The following is an 8,733-nucleotide window of genomic DNA, read 5'->3' on the forward strand; positions in this document are numbered from 1 at the left end:
ATACTCATACCACGCACGTGGGGCTTGTTTAAGGCCATAGAGTACCTTATTGAGTTTGTACACATGATTGGGGAGCTTGGGATGTTCTAATCCCGGGGGTTGTTTGACATAGACCAACTCATTCAAAGGACCATTAAGAAAGGCACTTTTCACATCCATTTGTTGTAATTTGAAGTTATGATGAGAAGCAAATGCAAGCAACATGCGAATAGATTCTAGACGAGCAACAGGGGCAAAGGTTTCACCGTAGTCGATACCCTCGACTTGGGAGTAGCCTTGAGCCACCAATCTTGCCTTGTTTCGAATCACAATTCCATTGGCATCTTGCTTGTTCTTGAATATCCATTTGGTCCCGATGACATTATGTTCCTCCGTTGGCCAAGGCACTAAATCCCAGACTTGGTTGCGCTCGAAGTTGTTAAGTTCTTCGTGCATGGCCATAAGCCAATCCTCATCATCGAGCGCTTCCTGTACCCGTTGAGGTTCACAATACGAGACAAACGCGTGATGCTCACAATAATTCCAAAGCTGTTGACGGGTGGATACTCCCCTTTTTATACTGCCAAGTACATTCATCATAAGATGTGACTTGACTCTCAGCTTGTTCGCATTCTTGGCTGCTCGATGCTCCAAGAGTTCTTCATTAGATAACGGGGGAGCATCGACTTGTTTCCTTTGCTTTCCCTTGCGTCTTGAGCCGGCTGTTGGATCTCCAGAGGGGAATTGTGAGACAGTCTCCTGATCATCTTGTCCTTCGACTTGAGCAGGTTCACTAGTTTGTTCTTGTATTTGTGGTTGCTCTTGATCTTGATCTTGTGCTTCTACTTGGTCTGGATCTCGGGGTTGCACTTGATCTTGATCATGAGCAGGTTCGGAGTCTTGGGGTAGTGCTTGAATATTCTGAGACACATCATCTTTGTTGGGCAATTTCTCTTGACCTTGAGCTAGTTTATTTTGTTGAGAGTCTTCTCTTTGTTCATTGGAAGCGTGCGGGGCTTGTGGAGGTGATGGCTCCACTTGAGTAGAGCATTGTCCTTCTCCTTCGGCCACAAGGGGTTCCTCAATGGGGAGTATTTGACCAATCCCCATTCTTCTTATGGCTTGGGGAGGAATTTCATCACCTACATCACAAAGACCACTTTGCTCCACTTGGGAGCCATTATTTTCATCAAACTCTACGTTACATGTATCCTCAATTAGTCCGGTGGACTTGTTGAGGACACGGTAAGCATGAGAGTTTGTAGCATAACCAACAAAGATACCCTCATGTGCTCTAGAATCAAATTTAGCTAACAGTGCTCCTTTCTTGAGAATGAAACACTTACAACCGAATACCCGGAAGTACTTGAGATTGGGTTTGTTTCCAGTTAGAATCTCATACGGAGTCTTGTTCAAGCCTTTGCAGATGTAGAGCCGATTGGATGCATGACATGCTGTGTTGATGGCCTCTGCCCAGAAGTTATATGGAGATTTGAATTCTGCCATCATTGTCCTTGCAGCGTCTATCAAGGTCCGGTTCTTCCTTTCTGCCACGCCGTTTTGCTGAGGGGTATATGGTGCAGAATATTGGTGTTTTATTCCCTCATCACCTAGAAACTCATCTAAGGTGTAGTTCTTGAACTCGATGCCGTTGTCACTCCTAATCATCAAGATCTTTGCTTCATGTTGACGTTGCGCTTCATTAGCAAAGTTGATGACCGTTTGTTGAGTTTCACTCTTCTTTTTAAAGAAATATACCCAGGTATATCTTGAGTAGTCGTCAACAATCACCAAGCAATACTTTCTGCCTCCAATACTATCAAATGATGGAGGACCAAACAGATCCATATGGAGAAGTTCCAATGGCCTCTTAGTGTAGATAAGAGTCGTTGGACGATGAGCAGTTTCATGAATCTTTCCTTCAATGCAGGCACTGCAAACACGATCTTTAGCAAAGCTCACATTTGTTAGTCCACGAACATGGTCCCCTATCAGAAGACTTTGCAAAGATCTCATATTGACATGAGCTACACGGCGATGCCAAAGCCAGCCCACGTCAACTTTAGCCATTAAACATGTCGCAGTCTTAGTGGGTCGCTTTGAGAAGTTCACCACATAAAGACCATTTTCGACATGTCCAACATAGGCTACTTTAAGAGTTTTGCTTCTCAGGAGGACCACAGTGTCAATATTAAAGAATGTGGAAAAACCCATAATTGCAAGTTGACGAACCGAAAGTAAATTGTAGGCAAGTGACTCAACAAGCATGACCTTCTCAATAGATAAATCTTGAGAGACGACCACCTTACCAAATCCCAATACCTTTGAAGAGGATGCATCGGCGAATTGGACATGGGTGGGCATAGATGGAGAAGGATGCACATCCACCAGTAAGTCCTTGCTTCCGGTCATACGATTTGTTGCTCCACTATCGAGCAACCATGACACCCCACCGGAAGCAAACTCCTGCAATAGATCAAGGCTTGGTTTTAGGTACCCATTTTTTAATGGGTCCTTTCATGTTAGAGACAAGGGTCTTAGGAACCCAGATAGCCCATTCAATATCCTCATCGTAGGAACCAACAAATCTGGCATAAACATGCCCATCACTAGCACAACACAAAACATAAGAAGAATTGAGTTTGCCGGCTGTGTTAGTAGGAACGGTTTTGCCCTTCTTGGGGTTCCCATAGTCCACCTTGTTCCTGTTCACCTTCTGAGTCCCCTCACCCTCTTTGACAAAGTTGTCCATGAGGGTGAGAGATCGTTTGTTCTTGTTCCTCCTTTTACCTTTTGACTTGGAGGTAAGTCCAAGTCCTTCCTTTCTTACAACACCCTTTTGAGTGCTCAAGAGATCGTTCAGACTCTTCTCACCTTGTATGCATGCCACAATGCCCTTCTCAAGTTTCTCCTTTAACTTGGCATTTTCCTCCACAAGATGTACATGCTCACAACAGGGGTTAGTTGCACAAGCATTATCAATTAACACAAAGGGAGGACAAGTAGAGATCTCCTTGGTAAGCTTTGCTTGGAGTTGATCATGAGACTCTTTCAGAGAGAAATGAGCATCTTTCAAGGCTTTGTGGGCCTTGTCAAGTATGTCAAACTCCTCTTTGAGTCTGTCATGGCCAACCCCAAGAGCATACTTTTCAGATTTAAGCATACGAGTAAGAACAACATCATGATCTAGTTTCTTTTGCATTTTAGCGCAGTCATCGTTATATGACTCCTCAAGCGCCAAACGAAGAGTGCGCTCCTCTTCTAGAGCACTAGATAATTCGGCAATTTCATCGGCATAGTCACGACTATGTCACTGAAGCTCGGAGATGGTCTCCTCATGAGACTCAATGAGGTCAGTGGCCTCACCCAGTTGTTCCAAGAGAGCAACAAAGTTCTTCTTGGGTTCTCCCTTAATAGTGCACAGAAACTTATCAAGATCATGCTCATTAAGTTCCCCAACATCACTATCTTCAACATAATTTAACAATGAAGGAGCAGAAGCAATGTTGGTCTTAATGATGGGAGTTACCTGATTGATACCTTTTGCCATGAGGCACTTGGTGATGTGGTTCTCGTTGGGGGCGTTGAAGAGAGACACCTTCTGGGAAGAGGTAGTGGCAATAGCAACAGTTGCCGTTGCCACTGTATCATCATCATCACCATCATCATCGGAAGGATACTCTTCAAGGGCCACCATCCCTTTTGGGTGAGGTTTCTTCACAAAGTTGTTCTTGATTGGAAATGATTTGGTTTTGTCTTTGCGAATGAGCTTGCCTCCGTTGTCTTCCCTTTTCTCATACGGACATTCGGCCACGAAGTGACTCACGTTACCACAGTTATAACATGTCCTTACTCGTTGTTTGGGTTTGAATCCACTCGAGTTGTTCTTGGTGAAGGTGGGTCTTGAGTTCCTCTTGTTGCCCCAGAATTGCCTTGATGCAAGAGCCATGTGCTCATGATAGGCATACTTTGTGTCTTCAGGGCAGCTCTCCTCTTCCTCATCTTCTTCTTCTTCTTCTTCTTCAAGCATTGCTTTTGCTTTCAACGCAAGGTTGGGTGAAGTTGTCTTTGATCGAACACGAGCAAGTGCATTGTCGGCTGTTTCGTTCATGATTGACATTGCAATGAACTCATCCAACACCTCACTGGAAGACAAGGAGTGGAAGTCTGGCCGCTGACGAATGACAGATGACATGGCTTTGTTGAAAGGCATGATGGCTTTGAGGAACTTGCGCTTGACCCATGTATCATCCACATCCTTGCTCCCATGATCCTTGAGCGCCACAACAATAGCAGTCACCCTCCGATAGAGATCACGAGGGTCCTCGTCTTCCTTCATCAGAAACTCATCGGCCTTATCAAGTATCACTTCATAGTTGGATCGTTGAATGCTTGAGCTTACCTTGTACAACACCATAATATGCTCCCAACAATCCTTGGCCAACGTGAAGGGACGCAAGTGGGGAAGATCTTCAGGTGGCACTGCAGACTGGAGAATAAACAACGCAGAGTGATTGTATTGATTGTCTGCATCTTCTCTTGGAGTGAGGTTGCTTGGGTCATGGGGATAATATCCTTGCTCGATGATTCTCCACAAGTTTGTTGAGCCGTGATTCAAATGAGACTTAATAGAAAATACCCAGTTAGCAAAGTCACCTTTAACAAGCTTAGGAGGAGGACCAACAGGATTAAGACGAGGTGCGGGAACGGATCCTCCATAGACCATGGGGGGTGGAACTGAGGCATATGTTCCAGTCCCATCCTTTTCGTGAGATGAGGTAGGTCACATACCTTTAGCCGCTTCCTTAAAGGAGTTGGCCTCCGAATCGGTGACGGTGGGTTTAACCACTATAGCCGGTTCGGGTGAACTTTTAAGTCCCTCAATTAACTCTTTAAGCATGGTCTTGACTTCGTTCGTCAAGGACGTCTTGAGGGCGGCCATAGCCGTATTCAAGTCGTCCCTTGTGACCAAAGTCAAGTCCATGGCCTCGGGTTTCCCATGGTTAATTCCCTCTCCGCCTTCCATACTCTTCGGGTGGTTAAACCCTTAATAAAGAGACGTGGCTCTGATACCAATTGAAAGGATCGATATGGTTGGCTAGAGGGGGGGGGGGGGTGAATAGACAACGACCACTTTTTAATTAATCTTAGCAAGTTAAGGTAAACAACATACAGGTTCACAAATAATACGACAATGAGGTGAACCCTAAAGAAGCTAACAACGAGAGCTATTAAGACAAGTAAGATATAGTCACAAGCATAAGCAAATACAAAGTAAAGGATAGAGATAACCACAAGTGGAACCGATGGAGACGAGCATGTGTTACCGAAGTTCCTTCCCTTTGACAGGAAGTACGTCTCCGTTGGAGCGGTGTGGAGGCACAATGCTCCCCAAAAAGCCACTAAGGCCACCGTATTCTCCTCACGCCCTCGCACGATGCAAGGTACCGTGATTCCACTATAGGTGCCCTTGAAGGCGGCGACCGAACCTTTACAAACAAGGTTGGGGCAACTCCACACAAAGCTTGGAGGCTCCCAACTAGACCACGAAGCTTCACCACAATGTACTATGGCTTCGAGGTGACCTCAACCGTCTAGGATGCTCAAACACCCAAGAGTAACAAGATCCACAAGGGATTGGTGGGGGAATCAACTTTTCTCTTGGTGGAAGTCTGGATCTAGGCCTTCTCAACCAATCCCTAAAGAATCAACAAGTTTGATTGGCTAGGGAGAGAGATCGGGCACTTTTGAGCTTGGGGCGCAACAATGGAGCTTAGAGAGGTAAGAGATATGGTTCCACAGCTAGAAGAACCCTTTATATAGTGGGGGGGGGGGAATCAGACCGTTTTCCCACTCTCTGCCCGAGCTCCAGCGGTACTACCGCTGGCTGCAGCGGTACTACCGCTGGCACTCCAGCGGTACTACCGCTGACCAGGGGCGGTACTACCGCCGCCTAGAGGTACTACCGCTGGATGCAGCGGTACTACCGCTGGAACTCCAGCGGTACTACCGCTGGAACTCCAACGGTACTACCGCTGGCCCGAGCGGTACTACCGCTGGGCCCTTGGTAGTGCAAAAGCACTACTACCGCCAAGAAAGTCTTCGCAAAAAGGTCCGTCCACGAACAACCGCTAGGCAAGCGGTACTAAGCTCCTGGAGCGGTACTACCGCTGACCAGGGGCAGTACTACCGCCAGCTAGCGGTACTACCGCTAGCTGCATCGGTACTACCGCTAGCATTCCAGCGGTACTACCGCTAGGGCCAGCGGTACTACCGCTGGGGACCATTTTGCAAGGAGGAAAGAAACACAGTGGCGGGGGCCGCTCCAAAGATGAAGGTAAGGGAGAATATGTGAAGTGTGCGCGTGCAAGGATAGATTCCACCCAAACCTTTCCACTACGGATCCCCTCTTAATAGTACGGCTTTCCTATGACTCAAATAAAGAGAATCGTAGAGAGCGCCGTGCTTCCGTTCCATGAATGAGGAGACGAGTTGTCTTGTGCCGTTGACGTGTGTTATCTGAAACCTTAACACACACGGTTAGTCCTTTACGGTACTGTCATCAATCACCAAAATTACTTAGGCATAAACTATGCCCCAACAGCGGGCGTACGCGGGTGCACGGCCTCACGCCGACCCCGTCGTCATCGCCCTCTCCGTCGCCACCACCATCTCCTTGCATGACCGAATAGGAGGAGGCCTGGCTCATCCAGCGTGTCATGGAAGATTCCATGAACACGTACAATGAGCGCAAGTGGGTGGGGCTGGAGGAGATGATGGCCCTCTCGCGGCCGGTGACTTGGCCATCCCGAAGGAGCTGCCCGTGGCGGTGAAGGAGGAGCTACACGAGGAGCAGCCAGTGGCCGCGTTCCCCCTGAATCTGGTGGGCCAGCGCTGGACGTGGTCGTGCACAGCCATGGAGATGGCCCAGGGAGTGGGGGCCGAGCCTTAGTGCCCCACGCCGGCGCGGTAACCGGAGCGCGAGTCATCGCCACATAGGGAGGTGGTGCAGGCGCCGCCAACTTCCAGGGGCCGCTGACCCATCTCTGGACGATGCCGCCGTACATCGACCTCACTGGAGACGATGACAACAACGGCGACGCCTGAAGACGGCGACGACACGACAACAACGCGGGGCAGCACATTTTATCTGTTTTTTAAATTATGTTAATTAAGGACTATGGGTCGTGGGGCCGTTGAACAATGTTTTTATTAATGCATTAGTATTAATGCTTGCGTTTTATTTACATTTTTTTGATTTTTTTTTGTTTATTCTAGTTTTTCTAAATGCCTTGTCCGTCCGAGACGACTTGGGGTGCGGCCTCACGTTGGGCACACCAACCCGGCTACGGACCGATCCGTACGTGGGCAGCCCCATTGTCGTCCCAAACGTACAAAATCCGGACCAGACAGACGTCCGGATGGGGTCGCGGGCTGGAGTTGTCCTGATTGCATACAGTTTCGGTTGTTCAGAAACCCAAAAGATCTCAAAAGCAAAGCGTTGTCATGTGTTTTTCCAAGTCATCGAGCATGAAGTTGTAGGCCCATTCAGTCAGGGCGGGGGACTACTTCTTGCTTTGGTACTTTCGGGGAAGGTTGGTAAGCCGGTCGCTGTCTCTGGCTCTAGCGGCAGGACACGGAAATGGCAAATGCCCGGTCTGTTCTTCTTGCCCTTGTCTTTGACTAGATTGTCCTATCTCATAACAGCACGGACCAGCTTGCATTGGCCCTAGCCTGGAGCGCACCGCGCCGCACCTTCTCTGTCTCGAACCCTAGTTCACAAATCGCCCTGTTGCCCTCACTCCCTCGTAGCTCACTCTTTCGCTCTCTCTCTCTCTCTCTTTGCTCTGTCGTCGCCGTTCCTGCTCGTTGTCCTTGAGCTATATATGTAGGCGTGGAAGGACGAGGAGGCGAGCACGGACGACGACGTGTCCATGGTAGGCATGGAGATGGAGCTCTTTGTACGCCAAGTTCATCTCTAGGGTTAGGTCCTGGGAAATTTGACCGATATGCTCCTATTCAACTCCTCGTTTTGTTTCAATGCTTGCGGGACACCTATGACATTGTAGTGGATCTATCTTTCTGTGACTCATTACTGTAATCCAAGCCAAGGTGCATGCTCCATGCTAAGAGGGCGAAGAAGACAATTGCTTTTGGAGGGAGTTTAACCGGGCGGAGATTTCTAGGCTGCGTTGTGCATGTTTGTTGTCGTGGTGTTCTCATGGAAAATGCCATGAGATAGATTATCGAGTGTGGTTGCGGCCAAAATGCGTCGCTGGTTTTCGGAGGCGAGATTGAGGACAAGCGGTGCGTGACACACGATGTACCAGGGTTCGTGGCCCTCCGAGGGAGGTAACACCCCTATTCCTGCCGGATCAAGTATATGGTGGGTAGGCAATACAATGGTGCTCCTTGAGCTGTTTGTCGGATGAGGAGGAAGGAGCTGGCTCTATCTCTCTACCTCTCTTGTGTGTGTGTGTGATCGAGTAAAGGGAGAATAACCCCTCTACATGGAGATTACCACGTGTTTTTATAGGCCAGCCCCCGGCTTACAATATGCGAGGATAATGGGGGTGGGCCCCGATTGGCAACCTCTCTAGCCGGTCATGGGGCCCGTCGGTTTTGCGGTCTTGTCGACTGTGGGGCCCGCCGATCGTAGGGTCTCGTCGATGTAGGGGTGATACGTCTCCAACGTATCTATAATTTTTTATGGTTTCATGCTATTATCTTGTCAAACTTTGGATGTTTTGCATG

Source organism: Hordeum vulgare, chromosome 4H (genome assembly GCF_904849725.1).
Source record: "Hordeum vulgare subsp. vulgare chromosome 4H, MorexV3_pseudomolecules_assembly, whole genome shotgun sequence".
NCBI classification, from domain to species: domain Eukaryota; kingdom Viridiplantae; phylum Streptophyta; class Magnoliopsida; order Poales; family Poaceae; genus Hordeum; species Hordeum vulgare.